Here is a 20,556-nt window from a genome sequence, read left to right on the forward strand (position 1 = left end):
TTCTTGACAGTGTCCTTAGCCTTACAGAAACTGCAATTTTATGAGGTCCCATTTGTTGATTCTTGATCTTAGAGCATAAGCCATTGGTGTTCTGTTTATAAATTTTCCCCATGCCTATGTGTTCTAAGCACTTCCCCATTTTCTCTTCTTATACTTTCAGTGTACCTGGTTTTATGTGGAGAGTTTTGATTCACGTAGACTTGAGCTTTGTACAAGGAGATAAGAATTTGCATCCTTCTGCATAATGACTGCCAGTTGAACCAACACCATTTATTGAAAGAATGGCCTTTTTCCATTGAATGTTTTTAGCTCTTTTTGTCAAAGATCAAGTGATCATAGGTGCGTGGGTTCTTTTCTGGGTTCTCAATTCTGTTCCATTGATCTACGTGCCTATCTCTGTACCAATACCATGCAGTTTTTTTTATTTTAATCACAATTGCTTTGTAATATAGCTTGAGATTAGGGATGGTGAGTCCCCCAGAAGTGTTTTTATTCTTGAGACTAGATTTCACAGTTCTAGGTTTTTTTGTTATTTCTGATAAATTTGCAAATTGATTTTTCCAACTCTATGAAGAATTGAGTTGGAATTTTGATGCAGATTGCATTGAATCTGTAGATTAGTTTTGACAAGATGGCCATTATTACCATGTTGATCCTGCCAATCCATGAGCATGAGAGATCTTTCCATCTTCTGAGATCTTCAATTTTCTTCTTCAGAGTCTTTAAGTTCTTGTCATAAAAATCCTTCACTTGCTCTATTAGGGTCACGCCAAGGTATTTTATATTCTTTATGACTATTGTGAAGGGAACAGTAGGCAGCCTTGTCTAGTCCCTGATTTTTATGGGATTTTTTTCAAGTTTCTCTCTCTAAAGTTTGATGTTGGCTACTGGTTTGCTATATATTGCATTTACTATGTAAAGATATGGGCCTTAGATTTCTGATCTTTCCAAGACTTTTATCATGAAGGAGTGCTGAATTTTGTCAAATGTTTTCTCAGCATATAGTGAGAGGATCATGTGAAACATCTGCTTTTTGATCTTTCATCTTGTTGAGCTTCATATGGTCTGTGGATTGTATCTTGGATATTCCCAAACTTTTGAGTTAATATCCATTTATCAGTGAGTTCATAGCAGGTGTGGTTTCTGTTTGTTTGTTTGCTTGTTTGGTTTTTGTTTTTTGGCTTCTTTTTGTGATTGGGTTACCTCACTCCAAATAATATTGTCTAGTTCTATTCATTTGTCTAGGAATTTCATGAAGTCATTGTTTTTAATAGCTGACTAGTACACCATTGTGTAAATGTACCACAATTTCTGTATCCATTCCATGTTGAAGGACATCTGAGTTTTTTTAAGCGTCTTGCTATTATAACTAAGGCTGCTACGAACACGGTGGGCATGTATCCTTGTTATATGTTGCAGCATCTTTTGGGTATATGCCTAGGTGTGATATAGCTGGGTCTTCAGGTCCAATTATCTGAGCAACCACCAGACTTATATCCAGAGTGTTCTTATAAGCTTGCAATCCCACCAACAATGGAGTGTTTCTCTTTTTCTACATCCTTTCCAGTATCTTCTGTCACCTGAGTTTTTTACCTTAGCCAGTCTGACTGGTGTGAGGTGGAATATCAGTGTTGTTTTTATTTGCGTTTCACTGATGACTAAGGATGTTTAACATTTCTTTAGGTGTTTCTCGGCCATTCAATATTCTTCATTTTTGTTTAGCTCTGTGCCCCATATTTTAATAGGAATATTTGACTCTCTGGAGTTTCTTGAGTTTTTTGTATATGTTGAATATTAGCCCTTTATGCAATGTATGATTGGTAAACATCTTTTACCAATCTGTTGGTTGTCATTTTGTCGTATTGACAATGTACTTTACCTTACAGAAGTTTTGTAATTTTATGAAGTCTCATTTGTTGATTCTTGATCTTATAGCATAAGCAATTGGTTTTCTGTTGATAAAATTTTCCACTGTACCTATGTGTTAGAGGACCTTCCCCACCTTCCTTTCTATTAGTTTGAGTGTATTTGGTTTTATGTGGAGGTCCTTGATCCACTTGGACTAGAACTTTGTAAAAGGTGATAAGAATGGATCTATTTACATTCTTCTACATTCTGACCACCAGTTGAGCCAACACCATTTGTTGAAAATGCTATTTTTTTCCACTGAATGGTTTTAGCTGCTTTGTCAAAGATCAAGTGACCATAGGTGTCTGGGTTCATTTCTGGGCCTTCAACTCTATTCTGTTGATCTACCTGCCTATCTCTGTACTAATACAATACAGCGTTTATAATGATTCCTACTTAATGCAGCTTTGAGGTCAGGGATGGTGGTAACTCCAGAAGTTCTTTTATTGTTGAGGATAGATTTTCTATCCTGTATTTTTTCCAACTATATGAAAAATTAAGTTGGAATTTTGATTGGTATTGCATCGAATCTGTAGATTGCTTTTTGGCAAGATAGGCTTTGTATTTAGAATTTTTCCAAGAGTTTTCCATGAAGAGGTGTTGTATTTTGTCAAATGCTTTTTCAACATCTAATGAGATGACCATATTTTTGTTTGTTTATATAGTGGTTTAGATTAATAGATTTCCATATATTAAACCACCCATGCATCCCTGGGATGAAGACTACTTGGATCATGATGGATGATCCTATTAATGTCTTCTAGGATTCAGTATGCTAGAATTTTAGTCTTTTTACATCAATGTTCATAAGGGATATTAGTCTGAAGTTCTCTTTCTTTGTGAAGTCTTCATGTAAATTATATGTAAACAAACTGTGGCATCATAGAACAGATTAGGTAGTGTTCCTTCTGCTTATATTTTATGGGATAGTTTGAAGAGAATTGGTATTAGGTCTTCTTTGAAGGTCTGATAGAATTCTGCACTAAATCTTTCTGGTCCTGAGATTGTTTTTGTTTGGGAGACTTTTAATGACTGCTTCTATTTCTTTAATGGTAATTGGAATGTTTAGATGGTTTGTCTTATTCTGATTTAACTTTGGAACCTGGTATCTGTCTAGAAAATTGTCCAATTCTCCCGTATTTTCCAGTTTTGTTGAATATAGGCCTTTGTAGTAGGAACTGATGATCTATTAAATTTTCTGTTTCTGTTGTTAGGTCTCTGTTTATATTTCTTGTTTTTAATTTGGATACTGTCTTTGTGTCCTCCTGTTAGTCTGGTTATGGTTTTACCTATATTGTTGATTTTTTTCAAAGAACCAGCTCCTGGTTTTGTTGATTCTTTGTATAATATTTTTTTGTTTCTACTTGGTTGATTTGGGCCCTGAGTTTGATTTTTTCCCTGACTTCTACTCTTCTTAGGTGTATTTGCTTCTTTTCATAGAGCTTTCAGGTGTGCTGTTAAGCCACTGGTGTATGCTCTCTCAATTTTCTTTTTGGAGGCACTCAAAGCTATTAGTTTTCTGATTAACTTTGCTTTCATGTGTCCCATAAATTTTGATATGTTGTTCCTATATTTTTAATAAATTCTAAAAGGGCTTTAATTTTTACCATTATTTTTTCCTTGAACAAGTTATCATTGAGTAGTATATGTGGCCTTTATGTTGTTTTTGTTTTTATTGAAGACCAGCATTAATCCATGATGATAGAATACATGGGACTACTTTAATCTTATATTTCTTGAGGCCTGTTTTGTGACCAATTATATGCAATTTTGGAGAAGTTACTATGAGGTGCTGAGAAGGAGGTATGTTCTTTAAAAATGAAATGTTCTATAAATTTTTGTTAAATCCATTTGGTCCATGACTTCTCTTAGTTTTGCTGTGTCTCTGTCCAGTTTCTGTTACTGTGATCTGTCCATGGATGAGAGTAGGGTGTTAAAGTTTCCAACTCTTACTGCTTGTGAAGTAATTTATGTTTTGAACTTTAGTAAAGTTTCTTCTATGAAAGTGGGTGACTTTTATTTGGAAAATTGTTCAGAATTCTGAGTTCATCTTGGTAGATTTTTCCTTTGATGTGTATCAAGGGAAAAGTAAACTTCCTTTTTTTTGATAACTTTTGGTTGAAAGTCTTTTTTTATTTGATATTGGAATAGCTACTCCAGGTTGCTTCTTGAGACCATTTGCTTGGAAAAAAAAAATTCCTAACCTTTTACTTTGAGGTAGTGCCTGTCTTTGTCACTGAGATATGTTTCCTACATGCAGCAAAATGCTGTGTCCTGCTTAAGTATCCAGTCTGTAGTTTGTGCCTTTTTATTGGGGAATTGAGGCCATTGATATTAAGATACACTAAGAAAAAGTGACTGTTTGATGATAGAGAAGATTAGCAGTGACCCTGTGCAAGTATGACATGCAAATTCATGAAGCATTCCATATCTTTAAATTCTGGACTGATGTCATAGAGGCACTAAGAGATCACAAATGCCAACCAAGATTATTATACCCATGAACACTCTCAATTACCATAGATGGAGAAAACAAGATATTTCATTTCTGGGCATATACCCAAGAGATGCTCCAACATACAATAAGGGCACATGCACCACAATGTTCATAGCAGCCCTATTTATAATAGCCAGAAGTTGGAAAGAACCCAGATGTCCTTCAATAGTTGAATGGATACAAAAATTGTGGTATATTTACACAATGGAGTATTACTCAGATATTAGAAACAACGACTTTATGAAATTCTTAAGAAAATAGATGCATCTAGAGAATATCATCCTGAGTGAGGTAACTCAGTCACAAAAGAACAGACATAACATGCATTTGCTGATAATTGATACTAACCTCAGAAAGCTCTGAACACCCCAGAAACAACTTACAAGCCATATGAACCTCAAGAAAAACAAAGGCCAAAAAATGAAAGCCTCAGTTCTTCTTAGGAAAAAAATAAATGTATAGCATCCTCTCAGAGTGTGGTATACCTGGACCTTAAATCATAAATAATCCAAGAGCTATAAATATAGTTTTGTGGCAATTTTTGGTATTTAAAGATCATTATGCTTAGTTTATACTCACCAAGAAAACCAACTGTTTCCATGTTACTTTCTGTCCTACATGTACTTTATGCTTATGGTAACTAGTGGGACTTCAATACATGCTATTAAACCTCTAAAGGAATTAAGTACTAACAAAAATAAATTCATATAGTGTTATGGCAAAATGCCTTTAAATAAACAAATAAATAAGTCTTTAAAAAGTAGAAAAAATATTCCATGACATAAACAATTTTACACAATATCTTTCCACAAATAAATTCTTGCAATGAATAATAGATGGAAACCTCCAATGCAAAGACAGAAACTATATCCTAGAAAAAGCAAGAAAAAGAAGCATTTTCATAATAAAATAAGTGGAAGTATAAGCCTGACTAGTGGGAATATGCTTGGTCACTGTCACTGACTTCTAGACAGTTCCTACTACTCATCAAACTTATATATAGCAGAGAGAGTTTGGAGTAGTAAATATGGATGTATCTGAACATTCCTACTTTCCTAGAAGTGATGTTGTATAGTACCTAGACTTATAACAAAGACATATTAGTAAGCAAAGATATAAAATATATGCTGTCCTATTGTGCTTCTCTGTTGCTGAGATGAAACACTGATTAAAAGCATCATGGGGAAATAAACAGTTCTTTTTTTCCCACAGGTTTATTATGTAAGGGCATTTAAGCAGGAACTTCAGGTAGGAACTTGAAGCAGAAACCACAGAGGAACAAATTTACTGGCTTGCTTACTCAGATGTTCAAATACTGGTTTTCCTTCTGCTTCTAAGATTTGGATAAAACCTTGCCAAGTGCTTGGATTTAAGCCTACGATTCCATTTACTAACATGCTTTCAAGTCATCCCCAGGACATGTATAACACCATAAGAGCTGTTCTCCAATTACTCTCAGAGTGTAAAAAGGAAAGACTTAAAGAACAGCATGCTACATGCATAGTTAAGTTAGCAGTAGGAAATAACATAGAATTGGAAATGCCATGAGAAATCAAGGTCTAGTGTGCAGGACTTAATGAAATGTGAATCAGGGCACAGCTGTTAAGGTGCTGCTTGTCAGAAGCCACAAGACAGCACAGCACTTCTGAAACTCAGGATTGTCTTGGGTTCTGAGAGAGAAGAGTAAGCATCCTAATAGTTTAACCTTCCCCTGGAGACTGATGATTATCGCTCTTTCTATGCCGCTGTGAAGGAATGTTGACACAACTATAAGTGGATAAAAGGGAAAACATCTTTGTTTCTGGGTTATGAGCTCCAGTTACCCAGTTCCTAGCAAAGAGGCTAAAAGAAAATCAGAAACTAAAAAACATGGATCTAAACATCAGTAGTAACTGTTAGAAATTATCACAGGTGACTGATAGTCATATCTTTAATCATGACCCAATTTAAAAAATGTAACCCAACCTTCATAAAACATAAATATTAACTTATCATGATACATTAAAACTGCTCTATGGCAAGATGTTTATGACATTTGGCTACCTGATGGGCAAAATCTAACACAAATGGTTTTCCCCAAATGGCTTTGTAGGAATGTTGACTCATTTGCCCATAGCTTACTCTTTTTTCTAATTTATTTTTGTGAATTAATAAAATTTAACATATTTACCATGTATAACAGGTGTTTTGGATTATGTATGCAAATGCCTTAATCCTCAGTTTAACTGAGTCTCTTATTATGTTTCAAGTCTTTAATAACTCATTCTGCTCTGGCCTATGTTGTTATCTCCTAGCTTTGCGTTCAGTTCCTCTTGCTCAGTTCTTTGAAGTGAGTATAGTGTTAGGTCATTCATCTAAAATTTCTGCTCAGTTTTTGTTTTGTTTCACCCCATTCATTGCTCGTGAGATGATAACTACATCCTCAAACATATATTTATCAGTAGAAACCATCTTTCTAGTTAGTTTTAGATGGCAAACTTTTCTCCTGAAGATCATGTTGACTCAGGGAAAACGTCTATTCGAGTTTATTGCTCAAAATATTCTACTTTAAGGATTTGCATTGAATTAAAATATTTAGATGCAGTGATAAATCTGAATTTATTACTTAATGAACAAAATATGAAAGTATGTTCAAGAATGTCAGAATCAATTAAAATCCAACACTTTGAGTCTCCTGCATGTATTATTTCCTTGAACTTCCATAATTAACTGATTCATTTAATTATGAAAAGATTTGGTTAATCCCCCATAGGGGCTGCCTTGGATTACAAAGTTTCATTGTCTTTAACTCTATGTCATTGCAATATAAACTCACAAGAATGTTAACATGGCCATCTGAAATTTTTAAACCAGCCAAAATCTAAAAGTAAACTAAATAAATGCTCTTTAAACTGAAAAGGTACACTAACTGTTAAATCAATTCCCTCTAAATGAATGTATTAAGTATGTATAAAAATGGGTCCTATCTGGTAGGAATAAGTAAAGTATAATGATCTCTACAATCTGTGTATATTTCCATTTTTTTTAAAAATGAGAGTCAGTGCTTTTCTAAGGTCACATACCTAATAAATTTAAAGTAAAGATTATTAGGATTCCAGTGCCCAGTATTAAAAACTCTGTGAGGGAGGCCAGACAACATGTGGGTCTCTACTGTCTAAGTGCTTGGAATCAGACCATAGTACCACAACTTGCTGCAAGTGTGTATTTATTATTATTATTATTATTATTATTATTATTATTATTATTATGACAATTTGTTTATTTAAATCCAAAAAAATCCTGGGAAAACAGGATGGAGGTGGATAATGATATTAATCATCCCATTGCTTTGCTGTAAGTTGGGTTAAAAAACATATGTGAATTATTCAGCACCATCCCAGACATAAACAGATCACTCAATTTTCTATCCCATTTTGTTAGATATTAGTCAAGTTAGATATGATTGTGGAGATAAGGACTTCCTGACTCCATCAGAGGATATATTAATGAGTAGAATAAAATAATATATACAAGAAAAAGATTTCTCTGGAGAATCTCATCATCACAAAGTCCTACAAACAATGTAGCATGGTTTACAAAAGGTCTGAAGTTTACTAATTTATTTTGCAATCACCAGAAGACTTAAAAATGCAAGGCAGGGTCTAGAGAGTTAGTCAGTAGTTAAGAGCACTGGATGCTCTTCTAGACCTAGCTTTGCTTTCTAGCACCAGTGTAGTGGCTCACAAGTTCCTGTAACTCAAGCTCCAGGGGATCTAGTGCTCTTCTGGCCTCTGAGAACACAAGGCACATGTATGGTACAGACATGCATGCAGAAAAAACACACTTATATGGAAAACAGAATTGTCCAAATAAATGAATGAAGTTGACTCATATATAAATGTATAATTGCTTACAAGATTCAAGAAAAGGCATCAAAGTGAAGTCTCGAAGACCATATGAGATTTTTCAGACATTTTGATGTTAGGTTGATATATTCGAGCACTGGTAATGAGAAGAGACTCAGGAATGTCTAAGCAGAAACTAAGGAATGTGAGACCAGTAGTGAGCAAACAAAACAGGTTCTACTCCATCCTCTGAACAACAGGGATGCTGGGAAGACTATCAGTGTCTACTTGGAACAGCTACATTCACATTTAGTAAGTTCTTCAAAGTAAGATTGGATTGTAATTACATTGTATCAGCTAAATTATGTCTGGTTGCTGTTCATGGAAACCATAAAAAGGCAGCACACATGCAAAGGTCATCAAACAAGAGGTTGCAGTAGTGACTCCATGAGTACCTCCTTCAGCATCCATCAATGACTTCCATAAGTATCATCCTTTAGGTGATGCTTATGCTCACATCCAGCTGGTGATTAAAAAGTTACTGACTGTCCCCAGTGGGATTGAAATCATTACTCACTGTTACACCAATTATATATGGAAATCTATATGTTGCTATAAAGAGAAAAAGAATTCTTCAATAGTTAACTAGCTATTCATATCATCATCACTGTATGCTGATCAGAGAGGCCTAAGAGTGGTACCAAGGTAATGGTTGCAAATGCACAAAATTGCAAATGCACAAAATTGAGTTCCAGAAACATTGATTGGTGTGTGTGTTTTGTCTCAGTTTTTTTTTTTAAGTGGAAATAAGAAAATAGTATGTGAGAAGAAATATTTATTTAGATTGTGTAGCATGATGAACTTGCAATGCTCAGAGAAGCACTGCAACTCCTCCTTTACTACCTATACATTTTTCATTACCATCTAAATCTCTTCCTCATTTTTTTTATTACCTCAATGGAAAAAAAAGAGGATAGTTGAATGCATTAAAAACTGCAATGAGTTAAATACACAGATGTTTTTTCAGTGGAGGATGTGGAGTTAACCATGATTGAAAGACAGCTCTCACCTCGAAATGGATCACATTTGTAAGGTGCACACACTTTTGTGAGGAGTGTGACAAACCTTCAAAGGACGGAACTGAGAAAAGATGCAGAGAAGAGACATCAGAGCTGAAATAAAAGACTTAAGGATCGTGTGATAAAGATCGGAGTAGCATCCTAAACCATTTCCATTGTGACTTCTATTCATTTGATGGACATTTTAAGTACCGAATATATAATGTCAGATGGACACTGTTAGGTTCAGTTAATTACTGTTAGAAAGTTTTCCCAGGGTACATATGTATATATCTCAAGAGATTATAAAGAATTACTTTCAGTGGCTTTTTCTAACAGTAACCAAATTAAAACAAGTATTCGTTAGTACTGCTTTACTTGTTTTTAGGTATTAAATCTGTACACTACCCCATGAGAGAAGCATCATTATCTGTAACCTATAGACGAGGATATTAAATTGTTCATAATTGACACACAGGCAGGGTTGATATAGCTACTGGAGAAGTAGAAAGCAATAGAATATTTTGCCTCAGGAGCTCAAAGTTCCACCAACATCGCTACATGTTCTCATCACAACTCTTTAAATTTTTCACATAAGAAAACAAACTCAGATGGATCAGCATTTAGAACTATTAGTTCACTGTATAAAGCACTTCAGATATTTTTGTTATTTTTAAGAAATAGGGTTGGCCCTGAAAATTCACAAAAAAAATGGATATTTCTATGAGGGTGCTCCCCCACCTACCCACCTCTTCCTGCCTCCCTGCCCTGACATTCCCCAACACTGGAGCATCAAGCCTTGACAGGACTAAGAGGCTCTTTTCCCACTAATGCCTGACAAGCTCACCCTCTGCTACATATGTAGCTAGAGCCACGGTTCTCCCACATATACTCTTTGGATGGTGGTTTATTCCCTGGGAACTCTGGGGGTATTGGGGTCTGGTTGGTTGATACTGTTCTCATGGGGTTGCAATTCCCTTCAGCACCTATAGTCCTTCAACTCTGACCTTAGCCTTGAGGACAATATACATGTTTGCATATAATTCTACTTTATTGCTATTTTAACACTACTTTTTAGACCTATAAAATATCTATGTGATCCATAGTATTAATGATTTTTTTGTTTTCTTTTTTGTTTGCTTTTGTACGTTTTAGTTTGGGCTTATTTATGTGTGAAATGTGACATAGAAATAGATTCCATCCTAAGTGTATATTTGACAATTTTCAGTCATAAGCACAGTCGGACTAAGGCTCAGTGCAGCTGCTGGGTAAAGGAGTTGATGAGGTGTGGAGAGCAGCCAGCAGTCACGGCAGGCATCCAGATTGGAAAGCAGAGGGTGTCCTCAGACCTCTGAAGTCTATTTATTCCATGCCAGAGTGAGGAACTTGACATTGTAAACCACACCATTCAGTTAGACAATGAGCAGAAAACTACAAAGTATGTGAATTTAATCATAAAGACTTTTAGAATAATTTGAGCAACCATCTCAACCCATACCAATGTTTTGAGTATTAATGAATCTACATTCTGTGGCTATGACCAACTGTCTGCATATTGAGGAAGCTCATCTCAGACCAAATGGAAAATTCGGTATCACATATCTGTTGATTGAACAAGAAATTTTTCTGAGCTACTACTAAAGCTCTTTCCACTGCATTTGTAAAGGTTAGGTTAAATTTTTCTAGGAAATAATGTACTGGCTTTATTTTTCAGGTCTGCTTCCCTTTTCTTTCTTTCTTTCTTTCTTTCTTTCTTTCTTTCTTTCTTTCTTTCTTTCTTCCTTTCTTCCTTCCTTCCTTCCTTCCTCCCTCCCTCCTTCCTTCCTTCCTTCCTTTCTTTCTTTCTTTCTTTCTTTTTTTCTTTATTTCTTACTCACTTTACATCCCAGTCACAGCCCCCCTCCTGCTCCTGTCTTTCAAGTCCTATCCTTACAAATCTCCCCCTTTGCTCTCTCCTCTTCTCAGAAAGGGAGCCACTCCTTGAGTACTACCCAATCCTAGGACATCTTAGCAGGACTAGGTATATCCTTTCCCTCTGAGGCCTGGCTGGGTAGTCCAAGTAAGGGGAGGGGGATCCAATGGCAGGGAACAGAGACTGAGACATCCCCCACTCCACTTGTTAGGGAACCCACATGAAGAGTAAGCTGCAAGTCTGCTACAAATGTGTATGGGGTCTAGGTCCAGCTCCTGCATGTTCCCTGGTGGGTGGTACAGGCTCTGTGAACCTCGACATCTGATGTTAGTTGACTCTTTTTCCAATATCCTTTACCCTTTACAACTTGCTCACTTCTATCCTCAACTGTTCTGGAAGAAGCTCTGAGAGCCTCTTATGTTTGGCTTTCTGTTTCTGCCTCTGCCTCTATCTGCTGCTGGATGAAGTCTCTCAGGAGACAGTTATGTTGGTTCCCATCTACAAATGTAGCAGAATATAATTAATAGTGTTGTTAGGGGTTGCCTTTCTGACACAGGACGGGTCTCTAGTTGGGGCAGTCATTGGCTGGTTGTTCCCTCCCTGTGTTCTATAAGCCCCCTGTTGTAGGAATCTCAACTAGGGTCAACCTTATAGACTTCCTGTATCCTCTTCCATAACAGGCCTTCAAGTCATCTAGCTAATAATAACAAATAAGGCTACTGTAGTATCTTAAGTCTCTTATCATCCCTGGAAGAATAACATCCCATTATCATATGTTGTATATATGTTGTAGTAATACATACATACACATATATATATATATATATATATATATATATATATATATATATATATATATGTTGTAGTAAATATTTAAAAAGATTTTGCTGCTATCAGCCTCATGGCTCACTCTGCAGGAGCCCTCCCAGTGTGTGTGGAGGCAAGCATGTGGACTCTGTCACACAGGCCACAAGCCGCCCTCTTCACATGGTTTCCTTCCCAGGCGATCTACTCCATCCACCCTGTTGCTTCTGCCCCGGGTGGATACAGTCTCCCTGGCATGTTCCTTTACTCCACTGCCTGGCACAAACATGACTCCAAAGCCTGGTAGCTTATCAAGCATGTTTATATAATAAATTCTCAATCCACAAACCTTCTACACAATAAGCTTACAACCAATAAACAAAGCCACAAACTGCCCTTTAATATGAGATAAAAAGACCCATAGAAATCCTTAGAAATAATAATAACAACCTCATCAAGCTAGAGATGCGCTGAGAGAAACATAAACATCTGCCTCCATCTCTGCTCTTCCTCAAATCCTCTCCCCCAATCTCTGCCTCCTGCCTCCACCTCTGCTCCCAGACCTTTCTCCCACCTAATTCTCTCCTGTCCAATCATGTGTTGCCTTAACATAAACCCATATATATATATTCCAATTTAATCATTTTAAACCACATTAAATATTAATATTTTCCTGTTTCTCAGTTTCAGAACACAAAAAAAATGAACTTACATCTTCAGAGAGAGACAAAGTATTGTCAATGTTTTTGTTTGAAAGCCTCAATGTAAAGGTTTTTAATTAAATGAGAAATTAGACTCCTCCATTCACAATACAGTTTTTTATATTTAAGCATAGGCTCGTCAGTGTACTAGGCCACGCTGCCTTTCTGGGCTCACTGTTAACAATGTCATTCACTTTTAATACTTTAATTCATTTTGGACTGAATAATGTGTTCTTTGTGCCCTGACCTAAACCTGTCTACCTAGAAGTGAATTCTTCCTCCCAACTAAGCAATTCTGAGGAATTTCTGTCACAGTTTTGAGAGACATCTGATGCCATAAATTTATCATTAAAATTTAAACTTGTGATAAATTGTTACTTTGAGATCATTAATTACAAATTTCCCTTTTTAATCATTAAGATTACCCATACTTTAATCTCAGCCTGTCTCAACTACCAATCATATGTATTATACATAGTCTAGTAAATTTAAACATATATGTATATATATATGCATATGAAAGTATTCACCTTTTAATCAGAAAGGAAGTTGACATTAATTACAGTAATGCTTACTATTTATATGAAACATCCACTACTTAAAAATTTTAGCTATTGCAAAATGTTCTCTAGAATATTATTTAGAGTTAAAAATTAGTTAATAAATTTGATTGTTTACAAAAAAATGTGGTATATTTACCCAATGGAGTACTACTCAGATATTAGAAACAATGACTTTATGAAATTCCTAAGAAAATGGATGCATCTAGAGAATATCATCCTGAGTGACGTAACTCAGTCACAAAAGAACAGACATAATATGCACTGATAAATGGATACTAACCCCAGAAAGCTCTGAACACCCCAGAAACAACTCACAGGTCATATGAAGCTCAAGAAAAACAAAGGCCAAAAAAAAAAAAAAAAAAATGAAATCTTCACTCCTTCTTAGAACAAAAATGAATAGCACCCTCTCAGAGTGTGGTACACCTGGACCGTAAATCACTAATAATCCAAGAGGTAAGAATATAGCCTTGTGGCAATTTTTGGTATTCAAAGATCATTATGCTTAATCTATACTCACTAAGAAAATTATTTCCATGTTACGTTCTCTCCTACATGTACTTTATGCTTATGGTAACTAGTTGAATTTCAATGCATGCTATCAAACCTCTGAAAGAATTAAGTACTGACAAAAAATATTCATATAGTATTATGCCAAAATGGATTTAAAAATCTGTATATATGTTCCTTTTAAAAATTAAAGTTGTAAGAAAGAAAAAATAAAATGAAAATTATTATTTCAAAAAAATGGATTATTGACACGAGATGCGGAGCATGTTCTTAGCAATGGATATAATAACATAAAAATAATAAGATATAAATCAACTCAACATCATCATAGATCTGAATCAGCAAAGGAGTCCAGCTATCCACATGACACATTTGACTTATATGGAGTCTCGATCTGCACTAGAGTGAACTATTTAAAGGGAAATCTAAGAATGTATTTCTATTACTACTGAAATCTGAGACAAACTGCGTAACAAGAAATTCTCAAACAAGCCTCCTGATGTCCTATTCTCAGACACACACTTTCTGGATGAATATGTAGTCAAAACTGTTGTGCATCTCAAAACCCTGGATCTCTAGGTACGATTGTGACCCCCAACCCAGAGTTCCCGAGTCCTTTGTGAGGTAAGGGTGCTGACCTATGATGCAATGTAGGTAGTCAGAGAAGATTCAATCATTTCACTTTTCATTAAAAGAAAACCACCATTCCCCCCAGCTTTTTTGCTGTGTTGCTGTTTCACAAACACATTTTTACCAGAGTTCCATTATAACACTGTGAAAGATATTTTATTACTCCTGTTTAATAAGTATTGAACTCACAGCTCAAAAGTACCAAATAGTTTGTCAAATAAAATTTTTAAACAGGAACATTGATATGAAGAATATATACTTCCTGGTAGATAGGTTAAAACATGACTTTTGTAATTGCAGACTGAAAACACTAAATGAGTTTAATGAAACTATAGAAGGGATGGGGATGTAATTAAGTTGGTAGACTGCTTATCTAGTATGTACAAACCCTGGGTTTAATCACCAGCAATTCATGAAACTGAATTTTGTAGCTTTCTCAGCAGATATTTTAGTTCTATGAAAAGACTCCATGATCAAGGCACCTTATAGAAGAAAGCATTTACTTGGGAGGTTGCTAAAAGCTTCAGAGTTTGTGATAAGAAGCTGACAGGCATGGCACTGGAACAGTAGCAGAGAGTACACATCTGAGCCACATGTTGCAGACAGTGTGTGAATCTGTGTGTGTGTATGTGTGTGTGTGTGTGTGTGTGTGTGTGTGTGAGAGAGAGAGAGAGAGAGAGAGAGAGAGAGAGAGAGAGAGAGAGAGAGAGAGAGAGAGAGCCTGCTATGGACTGTTGAAACCTCAAAGACAACCTCCAGTGACATGTCTCCTCTAACAAGGCTATAGCTCACAATTTTTTCAAACAGTTCCACTAAATTGAGGACAAGCATTCAAACATATAAACCTGTGGGGGTCATTCCCATTAAAACCACTACAGTGGCATGCATCTATAATCCTAAAACTTAAAAGTTGAATTCAGGAAGATCAGAATTTATTCTCAAATACATATTTAGAACAGCCTAGCTTGGTAAGAGAGGAAAGAGAAAAAAAATAAGAAAATGGATGAAAAAAGAGTGTGGAGGTACACAGGAAGAAAAGAAAGAAAAGAAAAGAAAGAAGGAAAGAGGAAACAAAGGAAAGAAGAAAAGAAGGCCCTTCTTATGCATTGAAAACCTACTAGTTGCAATAAGCGTAAAGTACATGCAAAACAAAACGCAACATGGAAATAGTCAAAGTCTTCTTGTTTTGTGAATATATGTATATTTTTTGTTTTCTTTATTTCTTGGACTTCATACAGTCTGTGAGTTGTTTCTGGGGGAGTGCAAGCCTCTGGGGTTAGCATCCCACTATCAGTGACTGCATATTATGTCTGTTCTTTTGTGACTGGGTTATCTCGACTAGTAGGTTTTCAATGCATACTGTCAAGCCCTTGAAAAAAATCAAGTACTGACTAAAAAACATATTCACATGGTTTTATGTGAAATTTATTTTAATGTCTGAAAAAACAGTACTGACAAAAATGTATAATTTTAAGCAAAAAATGTTTAAAATCTGTACATTTATCTTTGTTTTGCAAAATAAAGTCGTTTAAAAAATAAAAAAAAAAGAAGGCCCTTCTTATAATCCCGCTGTTTTTATAGAATTGCCAACCCCTGCCCCAACACACACACACACACACACACACACACACACACACACACACACACCACATTAAGAAGAAAACATGATTAAAAACATTAATTTTTCCAAAGGTTAATTTTCAATGTATTTGTAGCAATTCAAAAAATAATATGAAAACCTGTTGAACAGAGCAAGCAATTCCTTCTCTCTGTTGGATAAAGAAAATAGTACCTTTCTCTTAGAAAGCTGGTGTGGAGCATGGCTTTCAGAAGGACACACATGTAGCAGTGTTAATGGAAGGGCTGGGACACCCACCTATGTCAGCGAATCAACTCTGTTAACCAGTGGAGTGACAGAATTCACTATCGGATTGCATTCGCATCCATCCAGTGCCTTACTTTTTAAAACCAAGATGATGGATTAATGCTCATAGGTGACAGGAAGACAAATACTACTCTCAGACTAATTTCCAAGTCAAGAAAAGAGACCATTATTTACAATCTTGAAAAACTAATACCAAATAATATACATGCTCACAAAATAAAATTGAAAAGTTTATGTCCAGGATGCCATCTTAATCAAATAGAACACCAAGCTGTCATAAGTAAAGAGCCACATTTTGCACAAACTCAGCAAGTAGAACTTAGGAGTGTAGAAGTCAGCAGCATGTCAGCTGGTCAGCTGATAATAAATAACTTGTTTCTTTGTTGTTATGGCTGATACACTTTTAAGTTAAATTGAGAATGTTATGTTTGCTGTTTGCATTTACTTCCCAGTAGCAGTAATTAAGTAAGACTTAGTAGTTTACTAAGTATTTACGATCTGCCTTGCTTTCATAGCATTACCATTTGGGGTAAGGGAATGAATGTGGGAGAATAATGATTGCCTACTTGTAGATCCTTCTACTAAAAGACAGAGAACTACTTTAGATCATTATGATAGAAAATACTACTTGAATCATACAATGAAAAGAGAGAGAATTCTGGGTTGTGGCCATTAGACACTGGATAGAACTTGAGTCTCTCTGTTAGAGTGAATTTCTAAATGAGATCATAATAAGGTAAAAACTTACATTCTGCAAATAGCAGAAAGAATGTTTGATTCATTGAACCAGCAGCACAATGAACAGCTGGCAAAGGTGGACTGAGTCTGTAGTGAGTTCAGGAAACACTGAAGATGCCACATATTATAACAATAGGATACACAAAGAGGTAGGGTTAAGGCCAGAGAGACAGAAAGGCAGACCACACTAAGTGCTCTTGTTCAGTGCAGGAACCGCTGAGGAGTGATCTGAGTTGGACATAACTTTAAAAGTTTTCTGACTACCACTATATACAGAATGAATAATAAGAATCAGAGAGACAGAGAAGAGGTCAATGGTGACTGATATAGCTATAGTGACCTAGCACAGGCTGAGTCATGCCCTGGGAATTGATTTGATTACTTATGTGTGGTTTTAACAGAAAAGCCAATGAGTGTGCATTTGGAGAGTTAGTGTTAGAAAGAGTAACAGAAAACAAACAAACAAACAAAAAGTGTTGATAATGTTGCCAAAAATTTTGGCTAGAAGAATTGGTTGAACAGAGATGTTCTACCTCTTAACTTTTAGAACACCGTGCTGCCCATGGTGAAATCAACATTTAAATGAGAAGGTACTGACATTTCAAATTACACAAATCTATCCAAGTGATGATACACTCATTGGGTATAGAATTTATCATGAGTCTTGAGTTCAGAAGAGATGTACAAGCTTAATAAATAAATTGGAAGATAATCAATAAAACTAATAGTCAAATGGAAGATTTCCCATGAGGTAAAAAAGAGGGTAAATGTAGTAAATATTGAATGCATGTGGATTCTTTATTCAAGGAGACAACAGCCTATGGAGGAAGACAAATGAAGAAAAGCATATAGTAAACTGAGATGAATAGTATATAGTAGGTGTATACAATAATTTTATACATGGAAGCAGGAATGTGAGCAAACTTCCATATATGCTTCCTGAAATCATGAATATACAAGTTACAAAGTAACATTATGTAGACTTATATATACATATGTGTGTGTGTGTGTGTACTAATTACATACATATATATAGTTATATACAATTGTATGGAATATTATACATACAATATATTTATAATTATATTATGATTAAAGTAAAAGAGACCATGAATATAAGGAAGAATAGGGAGCACATGTAGGAGAGATTGGAGAGAGAAACAGAATGATGGAAAATTATTTATTTATAATTTCAAAAATTATTATTAAAAATGTGGCTCCTGAATAGGATCTTAAAGATTAAATATGTGAACCAGACAGAAAGGCTTAACTAAATATCAATGAAAAGAAGTATATACTGGATAGACCAGACAAGTGAGGGCAAAGGAAAGTAGAAAAGAGTTGACCTCAGATCTTATTAAGGGTGAAACCAGATAGATAAGTAGCTAATCATTCATGCAAGCTGTGTAATTTATGCTACATACTGTAGACTTCAATTTTGAAGCATTTCCAACTTGGGAATGACATAAAAGTCATTGTTTCAAAATCAACTGCATGTGGTATGTAGAATTTGTTGATGAAATGACAATGCCATTCATCCATAGAAAGACAAACTACAGCTTGTTGCAGTGATCTACAAGAGCTAACACAAAGGTCTGCACAAACAGAGGTACAGTGTAGAAAGTTCAGAGTCGGCCATCATTATTTGGGTGGATGCAAGAACAGGGATAAGGTTCGGTTTCTAGGCTTTAGGAAAGATGTGTACTGACTGTGCTGTGATTTGGAAAACAGGTAAGTGCTGGCTGAGAACACGAAAGTTGTTTAATTATGAGTCCAGCTTTTCACTGGTGGACATTGAGAATGCATGATGCCTTGTTGCAAGAGGTCAGGAGACACTGCCAATGTTCACTGGGAGGGGCGACCCCAGCTTGCTAGGTACACTTGAGTCACAAGTAGAGAGGTACAACAGGAACCATGATCCAGGTACATCTTCTCCAAAAGTGATGGAAAAGAAGACCAAACAAAGGAAAGAAGTTAATTAGAAAGGGGGTAGGGAATAAGGAAAAAAGTGTGATGACATCTCAATATTTAAGTAGAATGAAAACCTTTAAAGAATGTTAAGAAAAAGGGTAGAAGCACATCAAAGATATTTTAAGAAATCTGTGATCTCAGGTTATATCATCCCTTCCCTTAGAACTGGGAAAGAGTTTATATAAATGTAACAAATATAAAAATATTTATAATGAATAAATATATAAATAAATATGAAAAACAGCATTCATAGAAAGGATGTCAAGTACAGTAGTGTAGATGACAGTGATGTTTGTGGTCAAATTTGGAAAAAATGTGAATTTAGGATTTTTTTTGAAAACAGCATTGAGGTAACCACAAAGTTTCTAGTAAGCTGTATTATAAGCATTTCCTCATACTGTGATCATTACTCTGAAGCTACAATACTGCATGATTTCTATCTGGAAATGCCCTAAAATTCAAATGGCTCCCTTGAATCTCTGATGGGCTGGCAGACAACTTTACAGTTTAATGGCACAAGCCCTTAAAAGCACTTAGCTTCTATTTGATCTTACAATTTTAAAGATTTATTTATATTTTCTTTTGGGGTGGGAGATAAATGTCATCAAACATTCCATATTGTTTAAAATTTATCCTGAGAAATCAGAGAAAACAGCTTGGCCACCTTAGCCAAATGTCATGCTTTCGCTGAAAATGCTGTGTTCAAAGAGTTGTTCTAGCTACTTAATTGAAGAAGCAGAAAATTATCCCACATAATATAAATTTCATTTTCAAGAGCTCAAGTTAAAGACAGATGAGTAAAAAATCTGGATTGCAAAATAAGATTGTGGATCAATCATACAACCAAACTAATTATCCAAAATAAAAGTATGATAAAGGTGTGCGCATTAGATAGATGATAGATAGATAGATAGATAGATAGATAGATAGATAGATAGATAGATAGGTGGGTGGGTGGGTGGGTGGGTGGGTGGGTGGGTGGGTGGGTGGGTGGATGGGTGGATGGATGGATGGATGGGTGGGTGGGTGGGTGGGTGGGTGGATGAATGGATGGATGGATGGATAGAGAGATAGATAGATAGATAGATAGATAGATAGATAGATAGATAGATAGATAGATAGACAGATGATAGAGAAATAGGCAGACATACAGACACGGAGACACAGAGAGAGATGCAGAAAGAGAAACAGAGACAAAGAGACAAAAAAAAGATCAGAAGATCCTGATCTTTAGACCAGACTTTGATTGACAATATCTACTACATGGTGGTTATTCTTTTCTCAGTTATTGGCCTTACATGATGATTTCAACTTCTCTGCTAAATGATAATTAAACCTTCATTACTCCTTGGAATCTATTGTTTTAATTAGCTTTTCCTGGTGTGTAGGTGAGAAATAGGACACAAATGGTTCTCTGACCTTTCCAGGACCTCCAAGTATGGTTACAGAGGCTACAGGGAGTGAGCATGTTATGCTGTCTAGCTTTCCTCCACACTGGGATGTTAAAACTACCACCACCCCAAAAGCAAATACTCTTTCCAAGCACCCAGAACCT

The sequence above is a fragment of the Micromys minutus genome, assembly GCF_963924665.1.
Source record: "Micromys minutus genome assembly, chromosome: 8".
Lineage (NCBI taxonomy): Eukaryota > Metazoa > Chordata > Mammalia > Rodentia > Muridae > Micromys > Micromys minutus.